The 18,587-nt window shown below is 46.9% G+C and overlaps 1 pseudogene; it reads right to left on the bottom strand.

Annotated features, from left to right (window-relative positions):
* Window positions 1-15,370: 15,370 nt before the first annotated feature.
* LOC116932483 lies at window positions 15,371-17,405 on the bottom strand (annotated as a pseudogene).
* Window positions 17,406-18,587: the final 1,182 nt, after the last annotated feature.

Below are 18,587 nucleotides of genomic sequence, written 5' to 3'. Positions count from 1 at the left end.
GCCGATAAGGCGACAAATTTCGCCATGTATCTGGAAGGGGCACTAGGAAGTGGTTCTTAGTGCATACACATTCCAATCATTGGGAAGACTTACCAATTCGACCCGACCCAACTGACCCCACATTACCGAATTTACCAGCAGAATCAGGGATCAAAACACAATTTTCGGCAGCTTTTCGACAAGCGAAATTTTCCCTGTTACAAGAAACTAAGCTACGACAGCGAATGCAAGAAAATGAAGAAGACGTGGTGTCATACTTTTACGACATCGTAAATATGTGCCGACTTGTAAATCCAAACATGTCTCAAGAACATTAGCTAGAATACCTATACCGGGGATTGAAACCTTCCTTGCTACAAAAAATATACCCCCAAAAACCAGTTTCCAAAGCGGATTTTCTGGATCTTGCAAAATTACACATGGAAGCCACTATGTTGGCCAACCAGAAAGTCTGGTTACAGTCCCTACTAGCAGTCTCCAAAGAGCCGACATTCGTTAACGCGGGTAATAACCCACAACCAACGGCGATGACACCTGAAATTGTGAGCATACTCCCACAACTGAATCACACCATCAAGCAGCTACAGTTATCTTCAGGGCCGACTAACCACTCAGCGCCGTTGGGACAGCGCCAGGGCAACTGGAACGGCTCAGGAAGGAATGGAAGAACAACCGAAGGAAGATACATTTTCGGATATTGTTCCAAAGTAGGGCACTTGGACTACAGATGCTTCCAGAATCCGGCATCCTCACTGTTTAGGGGTGCTACGCAACCCCAAAAAGAACAACGGAGCCCCCCACAGCAATATCCAGGCGGGCGTCCGGAGTTTGGCAGGCAAGGAACGCAAGACCAACAATGGCCTGTCAATCATATTTCAACGGAAGCAGCCATGGGCGAGACAACCACGACAGATTCGCATTCAGTACAAGTAAATAATGTAAACCTACCAGATCTCACAGAGAATCAAACCGGAAAGCAAGAAACGAAATTGGGACTGCGAAACAATGACTGGGAAACCATGTCGATCAAGAGCGGGACTGACAAGGTTACACCTATCTTGTTGTCGGAGGTGTCTCGACTGATAAGGGAACCAGTGTTCTGTGGGAATGTCCCAACAATGGCGGTCGTTGACAAAGGGGCAGCAATAAGTGTCCTATCACCAGACTTATTAAAACAAACCCCATTCTGCTTAGAGCAATGGTCAGGGCCAGCTATAATATTAGCTAACGGAACCAGGGCATCTCCGTTGGGGGCAGCACTCATAACCATTACTCATAAAGGGAGATGGGCATCAGGAACAGCAGTTATCATGGCAATGGAAGGTATCGATTTACTGTTGGGAAATGACTTTTAAAAACAATTTTGGAAACTACAACTCGAGTACACCGGAGATGCCACCTTAGTAGCTCTGGGTGAATTACCCTTCAAGGGAATACACCCCCAAGATGACCCCCTTCTTCACAAGTGTAACGTAGTCGCGGATACCGGTCACATGATTCCGGCCTTATCAGTCATCCCAGTGCAACCAAACCATGCATATCATTTCCAGCGGCTGTCCTGTTCACCCCGTCTGCTGGGTTATTAACAAAGAAAACATTGTCAGTAGGACACGCCATTCTCCCGGGAAAATAGCAAACCATACCGGTTGCCAATTTGTCCCTAGCACCGGTGTGGTTGGAGGAAAGGAAAACATTGGGAACAATACAGCCTTACAGGAACGAAATAGTACAGTTCGATTGGAACAAAACGCCACTGAAAAACACGGCTACGGAAAAAATCAAATGTTCACCTGAAAACCAAGAAATTTTTCTCATGCTGGGCAAACAAATCAACTACGAGTTAAAGGAAGAGGACAGAGAGACTCTACTGACGCTCTTAGGAGAACACAGCCAATGCTTTGCGTTAAACGAAAAAGACATCGGATACTGAACGACGGCAGAACAAAGAATCAACCTAAAAGAAGGAGCAACGCCAGTATTCCAACGACCATATGCCAGTACCTGGAAAGCTCGAAAGATCATCCAAAATCTAGCCGATGACATATTGGAATCAGGTATTATTGAAGTGTCAGATAGCCCTTGGGGAGCCCCAGTAGTTCTAATTAAAAAGAAAGACGGGTCATGGCGATTCTGCGTGGATTACCGCGGTCTCAACGATCTTACAATTAAAGATGTCTACCCCTACCGCAAATTAATGACATCTTGGGAAAACTGGAAGGAGCGGAATATTTTTCCATCATGGATCTACAATGTGGCTATCATCAGTTGCCCCTACGAAAAGAAGATAGAGAAAAAACAGCGTTCATCATAGCGGATGGATTATACCATTTTACAGTACTGCCGTTCGGTTTAACCAATGGAACCAGTTCCTTCCAACGAGCAATCGACGTGATTTTGGGAGGACTACGTTGGACTTCGTGCTTAGTATTCTTAGACGATGTAGTAGTTTATGCGCCAACCTTCAAAACCCACCTACACCGACTTCAACTCGTATTATCCTATTTGGCAAAAGCAGGCCTCAAACTGAAGGCAACGAAATCTCAGTTTGCAATGACTACATTAAAAGTGCTAGTGCACGTGGTATCCAAAAAAGGGATAGCACCAGATTCGGAAAAAATCGCGGCAATTACAGTCTTTGAGGAATGCAACAAAGGTCGGAGAACAACAGAAAACATCAGGCGGCTTCAAAGTTTTGTAGGACTGTGCTCATATTAAAGGAGACACATAAAGAATTTCGCCAAAATAGCACAACCATTAACGATGTTAACAAAAAACGGAGTTCAGTTTATATGGGGAGAATCCCAGCAGGAAAGCTTTAATACACTAAAGGAAGCTTTAACGACGGCACCAATATTGGCCCATCCAGATTATCAAGCACCTATGATTATCATGATGGACGCATGCGGTTATGGCATCGGAGAAGTGCTATCACAATCAAAAGAAGGGAAAGAATTCCCACTAGCCTATCCCAGTCGACTACTATCGAAATCAGAGATGAATTACTCCATCACAGAAAAGAATGTTTAGCCCTCATTTGGGGTCTACAGAAATTTCGTGGATTCGTGTGGGGTTGCAAGATAATCATTATAACTGATCACGAGGCTCTCTTTTGGCTTCGTACAAAAAAAGAGCTAGCGGGTAGACTGGCCCGTTGGAGTTTATGCCTACTAGAATACGATGTCGAAATCCGGAACAGGAACGGGAAATTGCACACAAACTCAAATTGTCTTTCACGTTATCCAATCCCCATCAACGAAACGGAAGAAGACGATCGCTGCATATCAATCGGAGCTCTGCAGTACCATCAATCAGATTTCTTAGCACCAGATACAGTACGGGACATTGCCAGTAAACAACGCAAAGTCACGAAGTGGAGAGAGATCGTTGAAAAACTGGAGTCGGGTAATTCGGCTGGACGGCACTTTTGCTTAAAAGAAGGAAGACTGTTCAAATTAAAGACAGTAGGCACAAAGTCGGATGTACGCCTGTGCATCCCAGATGAGTACAAAACATTGATTCTGCGATCATGCCATGACGACGTAACTTCAGGACACTTCAACGAACACTTCAAAAGATCGCGAAACGCTTCTTCTGGCACGATATGGCTCAGGACGTCACGAACTACGTACGAGCATGCAGACAATGTCAAACAGGAAAAACTCCGAAAATGGCTCCAGCTGGAACATTACAATGCATCAAAGTGACACGACCGTTTCAAAAAATAGGAATAGACCTACTGGAACCAATCACCTTGTCTAATACGGGCAACAGGATGCTGATTGTAGCGGTGGACTATCTAACAAAATGGGTAGAGCTAAAAGCCCTACCGTCGGGTAAAACAGACGTAGTAGCATCATTAATCGTGGAACAAATCGCACTTCGCCATGGCGTGCCAGAATCAATAATATCACATCGTGGCAAGTGCTTCTTAGCCGACATCACCCAAAGTGTGTTCGACAAGCTAGAAACAAAACACAGAACCGCAGCGAGTTATCACCCACAAGCAAACGGACTAGTAGAAAGGATGAATCACACATTGGCCACGATGATGTCAATGTACATTTCTAGCGACCAGAAAAACTGGGTTGAAATGCTAAAGCACTATTATATGCTTCGCATATAATACTTCGCGTCTGGAATCAACTGAGTTTTCACCCTTTTTTCTGCTATATGGTCGGGATTTAATCTTTCCGATAGATCTAATTCTGGGCTCACTATCAGATTCTCAAGGGGATACAGAGATGTCATTCGCCAACAAAATGATGGAAAACCTAACGGCAGCCAGAAGCATTGTGAGAACACGGCTGAGTCAAGTTCAGGAGAAACAAAAACGAGATTACGACGTAAACCATCGAGACGTCACATTCCAAAAAGAAAACAAAGTATTTGTCTACAATCCCACAAGGAAAAAAGGGAAGTCAGACAAACTCCTCCATAGATGGGTTGACCCATTTATTGTGGTACGCCAGAAAACTCCGGTAAACTACGAAGTAAAGTTGATTAACAAAAAAACCAAGTCCGACATCGTTCATGTAGCTAGCATGAAACCTTTTAAAGAGATCGAAAAATGGCAAAACGATACTAACACACAAACAGAAAATGACACATAGCCTGTCACGGAAAAATTAATTACTAAAAAGGGATTTAAGTTTAAGCATAACAAGTGGCCGGAAGGAGTAGATTACGTATTTGTACACATAAAAAGCCTAGTTAGCCTTTGATAGTCTTATATTTGGTATATTTTAAAAAATAATAAAGAAGACACGTAGTGCCATAAGAAAGCATGGCGGAAAACCTGGCGTTCGGATACTTGTGCACTGATATGCCGACCAGCGGCTACAAGTCATAAAAATAAAAAAAAAAAATTTATATACCTTTATCTATTATTAGGTCACAAAATTATTTTCATTGACTTAGGGGGATTTTTTAACCCTCTTTTTCTCAATCGCGCTAAGCGCGCTCCGTCATTTTAACCCATGCTAAAATGGTCCGAAAACGCGAAGTGTTCGGATACTTTTGGCACCTACTGTAAGTGGACGCTGACACGACAAGTCGGTGAAGAAAAGTGACTGTATTAGCATGGCTCGACGGCCCCTTATATACACAGAAAACTACACCGTTGTCTGATTTATCCGAGTGTCCGATCCTGGAATAGAGGGCACCGCTGCTGATGATTGCCGGTTATCGATCAGTAAACTTCCCGATAACCCTGCGGGAACTAAACCTACATTCTGGCGGGATGAACTCTGCAGGCTCCGCCTCAATGAGTTCAACCCTCACATCGTTCCTTTCACCCTCAACAGGTGTCTCCAGATATATGGAAAAGCACTCAGGCAGTTCCAATAACACAGTCTCGCGCTCCAGCCTCTTATCTACGGCTCTTGCGAGCCGTAGGCCGTCTCAAGTTACTTGCTTCCGCTAATGGACTTCTTTATCCTCGGTGGCACGGCACTCCACCGAGGATGACTCGTCTGAGTCTAGCCTGCTTCGGTCAAAGGGCTGTCACCCGGACGAGGGCTGTGAGCTTCGTCCGTCGGAATTTCCGACAGTGAAAGCACTCGATGATTCAACCTAGTTGTTCGCCTACCATAAATTGGCGATGTAGTGTCTCTTTAATGTAATGTTCTTACTTGGCGTCCTAAAGTGTGGACGTCCTAATACACTCGTGTTACACATCACCTTCAAGTGTAACAAATGGTGGAGATGCAGCATTACTAACGAGACAAGGCAAGGAAGTTTATCTTATAGTATTATTCATTGTCAGAGAAGAAAATCGTTTATGGGCTCTACCACAAGTGGTTTAACCAACGGGTTGTGCCAAATCTTATATTGTTGGATACGGAGCCACGTTTTCGGCTGACAGGGGGTAGGAATATTTGGTTTCTATTGGCTTTCTCTCAAGGAAATCGTTTATTACTGTGACAAGATTTTGAGGTATTCTAATGCAGCAAGACATTAATGATTTTTATTTTGCCGGAGGTAAATGAGAAATTCATCAAATCCACGTTGGCCTAGTTGTCCAAGGGATCCGAGCAGACGTTTACACCCTTTGCCTCCATCTACGCGCCCGATACCGGAACAGCAGCTGGAAAAAAAATTGTTGAGTCGGACAGCAGAGAGGACGTAGTGGGAAGTAGGCAGCGGGTAATCCAGGCTGAGAAAAGGTTGGAAAGCACTGCGAAAGATCTTGAAGAATCTTACGTAGACAAGACTATTGAGGCAGCTAAAGAAGGTAGTGAAAAAAGCGAAGACGACGAGTTGAAGAGTATTGCGAAAGATCTTTAAGAATCTAACGTAGACAAGAGTATTGAGGCAGCACAAGACAGTAGCGAAAAAAGCAAAGGAGCCGAGTTGGAAATTACTACGAACGATCTTGAAGAATCTGACGTAGAAGGGAGTATTGACGACGCCCACGAAAGTAGCGACGAAAGTGAAGAAGAGGAAAACGTTGACAGCACTGACGAGGAGCAGTTATTTGCAGATACTGATAGTGATTCAGGTACTGGCATTATTCCTCCTCAGATAAAGTTTTTGAGTCCCAAGGTCTTTAAGGCAATGCCGGAACATGACGCCTTCGACTGGCTTGAGCGTTACGAGTCAACAAGAGCGTACAATCAATGGGGCTATACGGAGCTACGGGTGAATTTCAGCATGTATCTGGATGGAGCGGCAAGGAAGTGGTACCTGTGCTTCACACTTCCAACGGAGTGGCGTGATTTACCCATACGACCGGGAGTTGGCCTCAACGCAGCTGATCTTCCGGCAGTAACCAGAGTCAGAACTCTGTTTTTGAAAGCATTTCAGCAACAAAACTACAAGCTGTTCCAGGAAACACGCTTGCGGAACCGGATTCAAGGTATCGAAGAAGCGACAACTAACTACTATTACGATGTTATTGATCTTTGTAGGTTGGTGGATCCAACAATAGCGGAGACCACCAAAGTCTTCTACCTTTTTGGGGGATTACGGTCCTCGTAGGTAGAAAAATTTTACCCGTTACAACCCAAAACAGGCGAAGAATTTTTAGAGGCGGCGAAACGGTTTACTGATGCCAAGCTCTTAGCCAATAGACGAAACTGGCCGGACGCGGGGCTCGGGGTGGCGGTGACCAGAGCGGCGGATGTTCCAATTGATTTCATTCGGACCCTTCCAAAACCAGCTCCAATTGCGGCTGATATGGAATTATGGAAAGTAATTGTGCACTTTCTACCGCAAGGTGCGGTAGAAAGTTTGAAGATTCAAGCAACTCCACCTCCGAAGAGACCAAGAAACGAGAAGACAGTTATGTGGGGAGAGTCGGAGAGAATCTACAGAAACAATAACGGAGTACTCAAATGTTACTGTTGTAACGGAACGGGGCACATGGATATTATACTGGCCGGACTTCGATGGACAGCGTGCCTCGTCTACTTCGATGATGTCATAGTGTACTCGTCAACAATCGACCTCCATGTTGAACGACCAAGGTTGGTATTGGAGTGTTTAAAGAAAGCGGGCCTTAAGTTGAAGGTGTCCAAATGTCATTTTGCGGAAAACAGTTTGAAAGTGTTAGGTCACATAGTGGATGCAGATGGTATTCGTCCAGACCCGGACAAATTAGAAGCGGTAAGGGAGTTCCCACCGTGAAACGAAGGAAAGACGGTGGCCCTTAAAGTGAAGAAAGTACAGATTTATCTTGGCCTGGGCTCTTATTTTCGTCCACACATAAAAGATTTTTCAATAATTGCACGCCCTTTGATTTTGTTAACCAAAAAGAATGCAGTGTTTGATTGGGGTCCTGACCAGGAGTCCAGCTTCAACACACTGAAGCAAGCGCTGCTTGCAGCCCCAGTCGTGGCTCATCTGAATTATGACCTATCGATGGAAATCATTCCCGATGCCTGAGGCTACGGTATTGGTGCGGTATTGGCACAACGAGTGGAAGGGCAAGAACATCCGTTGGCCTATGCCAGCCGCCTGTTAAGCAGCTCCGAAATAAATTACAGCATCACCGAGAAAGAATGCCTGGCCTTGGTTTGGGCCTTTAAAAAATTTAAAGGTTATTTATGGGGATGCAAGATCGTGGTAGTTACAGACCACCAGGCGCTGTGTTGGTTGTTAACCAAACGAGATTTCGCTGGACGACTAGCCCGTTGGAGCTTGTCGATTCAGGAGTATGACATTGAAATCCGGTATAGAAGCGGAAAACTCCATGACAACGCAGATTGCCTCTGGCGATGCCCTTTACCCGTGACCGAAGACCAAGAAGAAGATCGCTGTGGGGCCATTGAACTGGTGGGGAGTGGCAGATCGGTGGATTTTGGACCGGAGGAAGAATTCGTTGCGGAGCAGCGTCGGGTCCCGCGGTAGCGTCGTCTGATGAAACCAGTTGGAAGCAGGTCGTGCAACGTTAAAAAACTTTTGTCTATTCAACGGGCGACTATGCTTACAGACCATTAAAAACTGTAAACAGTATCGTCGCCTGTGCGTCCCGCGTTCCTTTCGGAAACGCGTCGTAAATGCATACCATGATGACTTGATGTTAGGGCATATGGGAGTTCGACGCACCCTAACGAAAATTTATAATCGATTCTTTTGGGAGCGTTTGGCGATTGATGTTACGAATTATGTGAAATCATGTCCTAATTGGCAGGGTCGAAAAGGAGTGAACAAACGGCCAGCCGGTTTCCTGCAGTGTATTCAGGTAACACGCCCATTTCAAAAGGTGGGAATCGACCTCTTAGGTCCGTTTCCCATGTTCAACACCAGAAATAAGATGATCATCGTTGCTGTTGACTACTTAACGAAGTGGGTGGAACTACGGGCCATGCCCAACGGAAAGGCGGATATGGTGGCATCATTTTTTGTCGAACAAATTGTGCTGCGTCACGGAGCGCCGGAGTCCATCATTTCGGATCAAGGGAAATGTTTTATAGCTGCGCTTACCCAAGAAGTCATGAAGAATCTTGGATCCAACCACAAGACAACGTCAAGTTACCATCCGCAGGCAAACGGATTGGTTGAGCGGATGAATAATACCTTGGCGGCTATGCTGTCAATGTATGCCAGCGCGGACCATAAAGATTGGGACGAGACGTTACCTTACGTGTGTTTTGCTTACAACACGGTTCGGCAGGAATCTATAGGGTATTCACCATTTTTTTTGCTTTACGGGCGTGAACCAATGTTACCTATTGATTTGGAATTAGGTGCTCATGCCAACCCTCGGCTGGTTACGTCGGGAACGGCTCCAGATTATGCCACCCAGATTGTGACCGAATTGTTGAAGGCTCGAGCATTGGTGCACATGCGATTGGGAGTCGCCCAGGACAACCATCGACGAGAGTACGACAGTCGCCACAGAGAGCTTCAATTTAAAGTAGGAGACCAAGTCCTGGTGTACAAACCCTTTCGAAAAGTAAAACGAGCAGAAAAATTGCTTCGTCGCTGGCAAGGACCGTTCAAAGTGATCCGACAGACAACTCCTGTGAACTACGAAGTGAAGTTGAGTTCCGGATCAAGAAAATCGGAGATTGTGCACGTCATAAAGATGAAACTTTTCCACGACTTGGTCGAACGAGGTCCAAATTTGAACACGGAATCCACAGAGGTGGTACGTGATAACCCTCTACCCAATGCCCCTCAACCACGTGTGGAGATTCATCGGCAGACGGGTACGGATAATGGAAACCACAGTGAGAAGGCTGCAGTTTTACCCTACAACAGCGTCCGTCCAGTACCTTCCCCTGGGGGAGTTCGTCAGCCGAAGACAACAAGCAGGCCGGCCCGCCTCCCCACAAGGATACAGCCGGCTCGTCGAGCTGGTCGACCGGATCGTTACCTCGCTTTGTTACTGCCGTACACAATTTGTGTATTGGTCTTCCTCGGGTCAGTCAAGGTAGATGCGTTGCTTGTCCGAGACACCGTGATTTTCAATGAAAAGCCGGGTGTCACGTTCGGAGAACCGTTCTGAACAGTCATAACAGACCTCGATATACGACCGGCAGAGGCAGTGGTTCAGACATTGAAAGTGAGGTTGAAGGAGTACTCGGACATGGCCGTTAAATGCCGTAAAACAGGAAATCAACAAGGTGCATCGGCTGCCAAAAAACTTGATGTCAAGTGTCGTTGGTTTGAACATTAATTAAATCAATCCAAACATCGACTAGCAACTTTTCGGGACGCCATTGGTTCTCCTTCCAAACAACGTCGAGCGTTGATCGATGGCGGGGGATCAGTGTTAAAGTGGCTGTTCGGAGTAGTCGCTCAGGCTGATCTCGCTGGATTGAATAAAAAGATCACCGGCCTTACACACCGGGAAAATGAAATAGACCATTTGATGTACCAGCAGGCAACCGTGGTGAACGAATCCCTTTGGGAGATCCGGACAAATACCAAGTTGATCCAGGAGTTGGAAGGACAAACGGTGGAACTAACAAACAATTACAAAAATTTGCTTGGACGAATGGCAGAGCGTCAAGCTTACATGATCGAGTATTTCGATTTTTTCATCAATCTAGACACAGCATTCGAGTCGGTGGAAGCTAGCCTGCAGTGGCTTCGAGACTTGGCAGACGCTCTTGACGAAGGGTTGGCCCTGTTGGCCTTTCCACCTGCTCAAATGGCTTCGGTGTTGAAAGCAGTTAATCGACAACTACCCTTGGGTTGGGCAGTATCCAGTGAAGAATTATGGGTGACCTATCGTGAAGCCATGGTGACGGTGGCGGCGGTGGAGGGACGTTTTCGTCTTTTTATCAAAATTCCGATCTATGATCACGCACAGCAGTATACCCTTTTTGAAATTTTCAGTTTACCACGAGCAACAAACAATGGCACCCATGGAGTGGCGATCGGGGACCTACCCAATTTTCTGGCCGTTTCCACAGACTTGGAGACTTTTATTGATCTTTCGACTGCCGACGTTCGGGGTTGCAAACAATTGGAACGATTAATTTGTAATTTTCATACAGGTTTAGGAAAACGGGGAGCACGGAAATCCTGTGCGATTTCCTTATTCACCAATGACACCAACCGTAAGCTAACGCAACGCAGACAACCATTTAAAGAATGGAAAGGATCCGAAGTAGCTTATCTTGGAGGGAACTGCTGGATGTTCTCAGCCATTACAGCTCATGAGGTGGTGTTCTCATGTCCGATCGGTAGCAGCCAAGAGCCCCCACAATCACTGTTGCTGCCTCCGTTTGGGATTTTTTATGTCCCTTCTGGATGTACGGCTCGAACGGAAGACTGGGTCTTCCCCGCCAGTTTAGACGGACGATTGGAGGCCTCGTTAGATCCTCTGGTGGCACCCACTCTGGCCGCAGTGGGATTTAATGTAGCAATGTTCTAATCGGTCGCCATCATTGAGTTCCCGAAGGCGAATGCCACATCAATTAACTTCATCAGCGTCCTACTGCGCCGAAACGACGGCGCTAATGCGTCGTCTGAAATAACAGGATTCCATATTCAAGAATTAATGAAAAAGACGACCGAAGAATTGCAGCTGTCGGAGTCAAGATATCCGATTTAACTTTTGATCATGTTACTATTACTGGTGCTCGCAACAACCTATCTCAGTTACCAAACTGTTTGGCTGAGAGGCCGTTAGAGGGCCCACGAACAATTAGATATTCAAGACAATCACTTCCTACCGCACCTCGAACAGATGACGGAGGTTTGACACGACATTTCTTTTTGAATGTTTCTTTATGGTGTTCTTTTGGAATTTTTGTTTGATGGATTTTTTTTTGTTCTTTTAATTTGGTGTGTTGGGTTTTCTGATTTAGGGTTTTGGGGCTTTTGGGGTTACCGTTCTGGGGGTTTTATTTTAGTTATCAAGTAGTCGGGGGCGACCGCCTTCACGAGGGGGGATCTGTCACGTGGAGATCACGCGACATACGCGGGAGACATACCCCGCACTAATCTCCTTCTTGGAAACAAGCAAGGGCGAACGTACGAGTACATTCGGCCTTGCTTTGTCTGAATGTTGCGTTAGCAACACAGGACGTTGTAAGGACTCCCACTAGAGTTAAGACTTTAAGTAAAATTAAGTTAACTGCATTTAGTTAAGTGTTTGTACAATCTTATACCCCTTTTCCCCACCATTGACCTCCTTTCCCTCGCTATCTCTTTTATGACTGTCTTCCGCTTGACCGAGGTGTCGATGACACCCAGTCTTATCATTGACCTTGTTCTTTCTTTCACACCAGTTCGCATGGCCTGCGAACTGGTGGCACATTCCTTCCTCTTTATTGCCTACGCTAACCTTATAGCGTCCGCCTCTTGGGTCTGGTATAAAACCCACCGTTCCTTAGACGTTCGAGTTAGTTCCCCTTTTAGCAGTCATGTGTAGTTGTTGCACTTTGTGTTCCCTACTATCGTGTAGAACCCTAATAACAAGTGTTGGAGAAATAAACGATTCGTGCCAAGACTCACCGTACGCACTGTGTCCTCTTATACATCGCCGCTACCCACTGCCAGTCCGACCCGTGCTTCCAGACCCGACGTCGCGGCACTCACCGTCACCAACAAGGCGTCAACATGTCATCAACTCCAGCGTAAGTAACCTTCAATCTAACCTTGCTAGCTGTCCTACCTTTTGTTCTTTTCATATCCGGGCAGCCGACGTGACTGGCTGACGGATCTTAACAAAGACGTGGCTGATTAATTATTGCATCTAGTGGCAGCGAAGTCGAACCGTGACCTCGTTCCTTTTTTTTTACCGCCTGGCGCCGCTACAAACAGATGATTTACTCGTTCAGGCTCCGTGGTGTGGACACTATGCGTCGCATGCACATTCAATGAACGGACATGCGTCGGGTAGTTTTCTGCGTAGCGGGATTGAACGTGTGGGTCGTCCTAGCTTATTTATGTCCCACTTGGTTGACGAACGCCATCTTTCTTTTTTGTCGAGTTCGTCCAGCGACGGATTTAGGATTCAGAGACCCCCGTTTTTTTGTTTAAACACCACTCCCTTATGCTGTTGTGCAGTGAACCGCGATTGCTCACGCGGGAGTAGGAATTCACGAAGAGGGATTTTTTGGTATTTTCAAGCCAGAAGATATTGGAACCGATAATACTGTTCCACAATGCCCTCACGCTAAGTCACGCTAACTCACGCCAACTCCCAAAACCGTCAAATTTCTTTGTTGTTCTTTGTTACGTCACTCATGCTTGTCCATAGACTACCCAGGGAAGGTTGGGAACCGTGATTGCTCACGCGGGAGTAGGAATTCACGAATAGGGATTTTTGTGTATTTTCAAGCCAGGAGATATTTCAGCTGATAATACTGTTCCACGATGCCCTCACGCTAAGTCACGCTAACTCACGCAGACTCACGCCGACTCCCCAAACCCTCAAATTGCCAGAAACAACCGTTCTTTCTAATCTTTGTTACCTCACTCATGCTTGTGCATAGACTACCCAGGGAAGGTTGGGAACCGTAATTGCTCACGTGTGAGTAGGAACTCACGAAGATGAATTATTGCGTATTTTCAAGCCAGAAGATATTTTGAGCCTGTAATACTGTTCCACAATGTCCTCACGCTAAATCACGCTGAATCACGCTGACTCCCGAAACCCGGAAATCGTAAAAAAAATAAACCGTTTTTCTGATCATTGTTATGTCACTCATACTCGTGCATAGACTACCCAAAGAGAGTTGGTTACCGTGATCGCTCACGCGAAAGTAGAAATTCAAGAAGAGGGATTTTTTGCGTGCTCTCAAGCCAGGAGACCCTTAAGCCCATTACTACTGTTCCACAACGCATTCACGCTAAATCACGCCGACTCACGCCGACTCTCGCAGAGCCAAAATTGGAAGAAAAGACCGCCTCACCCATTTAGCTTCGTTACCGCGTGCATAAAATCCTTGTAAAATAGTAATGGTTAAGGACGAGAATAGCGCAGGAAAGAAGATTCCGCTTGTTAAGCGTTGGGGGAGGTCCTTCCGTCAATCCTTCCCATCATTCAGGACGGGCGCAGGACCAAACCAAGCCACAGCGAACCAAAAATACATCGACGAACAATTAGAGAAGTTTGTTCACAGCTGCAAGGGTAGCCAAGGGTCAGGAGGAGGATATTTCACGCCACAGGAAGTACGGGAACACGCAAACGAAGACGAGTGGGCACACCTGGGCGCCCGACCAAAAAACCTATACCCCCAACCAACAGCCCCCCTAGTAAATTTCGATATCCCCAACAACACAGACCGAAGCATTCTCATTGACTCGACACGGCCGGTACTTTATTGAGTACTTGAGGTTAGCCAACAATATTGACCATCTTCCTTATCTACCCGTCTCGTCTTTGAACGTCTGTAGCCACTGCAGCGGGCGATGGTCACTGGTGATAACGTATGGCTCGTCCTGAAGGTAATGGCGGAAACGCTTTATACCAAAAATCACGGCCACGGCTTCCTTCTCGATGGTAGAGTACTTGGTTTCTGCTTTATTCAGGTGTCTACTGGCGTAGGCGATTGGTTGGTCTTTTCCGTCGTGTATTTGGGACAAAACGGCTCCTAGCCCGTAATCGCTGGTATCAGTGTAAATTAGGAATTCTTTAGTGAAATCCGGGTAGGCCAGAACAGGGTCGGTTATCAGGCATTTCCTAAGGAATTCGAAGGAATTTTCTTCAACAGGCCCCAATTTTATCCTGTCCTGCGGTTTACCCTTCACTTGATGTATGAGGGGGTGGGCGACTGTGAAGAACCCCTTGATGAGCCGTCGGTAGTATGACGCTAACCCCAAAAAGGACTGCATCTCTTTAACGGTAAGTGGTTTTCTGTAATTTACTAGGGATTCGATTTTGGCGGGGTCTGGTGCTACGCCATCTGCTGAGATGACGTGGCCGAGGTACTGGACAGATGTCTCTAAAAATCTACATTTTGATAGTTTCACCTTGAGGTTTTCCTCTTCAAGTAAATCAAAGATTTTCCGCAGGTTCGATATGTGTTCTAAGGGGGTATTAGAGAAGATGATAATGTCATCTAGGTAAACCAAGCAGGTCTTTCCTATCTCTTCCTTAAGGACAAAATTCATCAATCATTGGAAGGTTCCTGGGGCGTTAGTCAGACCGAAGGCAAGCCGATTCCATTCATACAAATTGTTCCAGCGATGAATGAACGCCGTCTTCTCTTTTGACTTTTCACCCGTTTCTATTTGCCAGTACCCTGATGCCAGATCTAGAGTGGAAAAGAATTTTTGGCCTTGTAACAGGTCAAGCACGTCGTCAATGCAGGGCAAGGGAAAGGAGTTTTTTTCGTGATCGCATTTAGTTTTCTGTAGTCAATGCACAGGCGGTCGTCTCCTGTTTTCTTCTTTACTAAAACTATTGGGGCCGCCCAAGGGGAGAGGGAGGGTCGTATAATATTATTTGCTAGTAGTTCATCGATTATTTTCTTTGCAACTTCCCGTTGACGTTGGGATGCTCTGTATGGTCTTTGGCGGATGGGCCCTTGCCCCTGAGTTTCGATAACGTGTTTGACCCAGCCGTGTTCCCCAGATCGCGTGTTTGAAATGCGAAGATACTTTGTTTTTCTAGGAGCAATTTGCGCAATTCCCCCTTTATGGTTTCCGTAACATCTGGGAGGGAGGCTTCGAAGATGGCGGGGTTGATGGTGGTAGGCTTGGTGGAACAAGATGCTATGAGTGTAGGTGGCTCGAAAACCACATGACCTAAGATGGTGTAGCGAGGAAGTGAGATAGTGTGGTTTGTTTCGTTGACTATCACAATTCTGAACATCCCATTGTAACGTTTTGTAGAGACGAAAGGGTCCAGTCGAAGAACGGCGGTAAACCGTGGGATTTTTACTAGAAAACAGGCAGTGTCGAGAGATAGCTTGACGTCACTATTCTCGCTCTCCACCACGTATGCGGATGATGGAGGTATTTTCGTTTTGTAACAGCCACCATCATTGTAGTTTTGTCATCGTTTTGGAGTTGATCAGACTCCCTCACTCGATAGACTCGCCTCTCACGACCGTCGATCATAAACTTATGTTCATAAAGAGCGTCTAAACCTAGTACGCATTCTTCCATAATTTCCGGAGCGACGATGAACTCTTGTTGAAAGGGTTCACGGGGCCTCTCGTCCTCGATGAGAACATCTACTGTTACGGTGCCCTGGCAGGCCAGGCACCTGTTGCTTATATCGAAAAGCTTTACCGCTACTTCTCTTGTGTGTCTGAATTCTTCCATTTGTTGCTGTAGTCTTTCGAAGAGTCGACTACTAATGAGGCTTTTGCCTGCTCCACTGTCTACTAACGCTTTGAATGAACAATTCCCTACTCTTTGTCCAATTCTGGGGGTGGTAACTTGGGTGGACACTGATTTGACAAAATGTTGGGGCTTGGGGCACCCACCGAGTGGCCCAACAGTTGATTCGGTGGTTTCTAGTTTTCCGCCTGCGACCGCAGGATGCCGGTTGGTGTCGCTGGAGTGTTGGCATAATGCCCTGATGTTGGAGGGGATCTTGGGTTCCGGATGGTAGGGCAGAAATTATGTCGGTGCCCTATGTTTCGGCACAGGCGGCAATGCTCGTTCTTTTGTAGCTTGGTAAAACAGTCTGTTTCGGTGTGGAACCCCCAGGTGTTGTGGAATTCGCAAGAAAGGGCTGCCCTTTTAAAAGCTTCGGACTGCGTCACGATCGGGTCTCTCTGTCCTCCACCAACCTGAGGGGGTCTCTGTGCTAATTGCCTTTTCATTTCTGCTAGACTCTGTTGTAGTTCCGCATTGTGAGTCGTGGCATTTTGGTCAACCTTGGTGCTTAAGCGATTTAGGGCTTCCAGCACGCTGGTCAGTTCATTTTGATGGGTTTGGGCGTTCGTTGATGAGTATGATGCATGGATTCTAACTCTCGTCTGTGATTCTTCAATAGCTAATGCGGTAAGTTCGGCTCGATCGATAAGTGTCTCGAACGATGCAAACTTTTTATACTTTAAGGGGACTTGCACATCGCTGGGTAGACCTTCCAAAAACCTGTCCATCATCATTTGCTCCCGGGATGCAGTGGTAGCTGAATCTAATATCCCATCCATAGGGTAAGCTTTATGGAACGCCTTACGAATACGATTTGCGTAGCGGCGCATGTTTTCCTCTGGCTCCCTCTTCATGTTGTGAAACTCGACACTCCTTTGTGACCGCGTTTCGGTCGAGTGGAATAGTTTGAAGAGTCGTGCTTACACTGCTGCGTACTCTTTGGATCGGATGGGGTTGTCTAACTTGAATGTGTCGAATTCTTCAGCAGCCTCTCCGTAGAGTTTAAAGCGCATTAAGCGTAATTTTCTAGCTTCCTCGAAGTTGCCTAGATCGAGGGCTGATTCCAGGTGAGCCGCCTAATCGTCGAAACGACCAGACCTCTGACGATCACAAAATATTGTCACTGAACCAAAGGCTTGCATTGCCTGTTCCTGTTGTGTCCTCCTAATTTTGTCGTCTATGGCTACACTTGTCACGGAGGAGGGACAGCTGGTACCTGTGGTCCCTGGGTGTGGGGTGGGGGGCGGTTGTGTGTTTAGCCAGTGGGGGTTTTGCTGCCCACTGGATGGCGGGTTGACTGGTGTCGAAGCTACGAAACCTGGGTGGGCAATGCTCTGAGAGGGTTGTCCAGATGGGGCAAACGGGTTGGTGGGGGGCGTGTTATAGCCCCACTGTGGTACGGGTAATGGGGTGACCCCCTGTAGTGTTGAAGCCGGGTATGGGTTAGTGGTTCCTTGTAGGGTGTCTGCGGTTGCCGTTGGTTGGTTCTGCTCTGCTTGGGCAAGGGTTCTCGCGGTACTAACCGCTGTCTTCGTGTCGACGCCAGCTTCTAGGAGGCGGGTCAACTCTTTTTCGTACGTCTCAAAGAACGTGCTCGTCTGTACTTGAGACGGTTTGCTCGAACCCACCCCATACACGGTGAGCACTGGCGTAAATGACACCTTTCTGTTTGACGGTGACTTTATCGACGTAGGGCACGGGGGCCCGGACACTAGTTTTGGATGTAGGGTTTGTTGGTGGGACATCGTTGGCGAGGTGATTGGTGAACTCGTCGAAGTCGGAGGTGTAAATTTATCTGTCTCTTGGTGGGCTTCCGGGTGTTTCCTCGATTGTATCGGGATCCGAGGTCGTCACGGGGCTGAACTCGGTTGGATCGGGTAAGTTCGGGTCGGGTCTGGCAAGGTCTGGGGTGGGTAGGTCGATAAGCCGCTCCTCGGTGCTCTGTCTTGTGTCGGTTCTCAGCGGTGGGGTTGGGGCGTCGATAGATGGGGCGGAATCACTGCTGTCGTACGAACGAGGTAGAACTGGCGTGTACCCCGTCCGTAGATTTAAAAATTCGAAAAGTATGGCTGGAGTATCGAGGGAGGGATAAAGCGCTAGAAGGGAAAGTAACGAGACCCTGGTGTGCTTGTCACTTAGGCGGAATCGGCCGTTAGCTTCCAGATTATGCTGGAGCTCGAAAATGAGTTCGTCTTCCGGAATATCGTGGATGCGGGAGTGCCAGTATTGGCCGTGGAAGGAGGTCCTTTTTTGGTTACTAGGTGTGAGGGACGGGTCTGCTTCGTGTAGGAGAGTGCTTGCCTGGCGTAACAGCTCTCTTCTCTCCTCCTCTGTGTCACTGTCTTTAAATA

Source organism: Daphnia magna, unplaced genomic scaffold (genome assembly GCF_020631705.1).
Source record: "Daphnia magna isolate NIES unplaced genomic scaffold, ASM2063170v1.1 Dm_contigs083, whole genome shotgun sequence".
Classification (NCBI taxonomy): domain Eukaryota; kingdom Metazoa; phylum Arthropoda; class Branchiopoda; order Diplostraca; family Daphniidae; genus Daphnia; species Daphnia magna.
The sequence above is the reverse complement of the archived record's forward strand: the minus strand, read 5'-3'. Positions and strand labels throughout refer to the sequence as shown.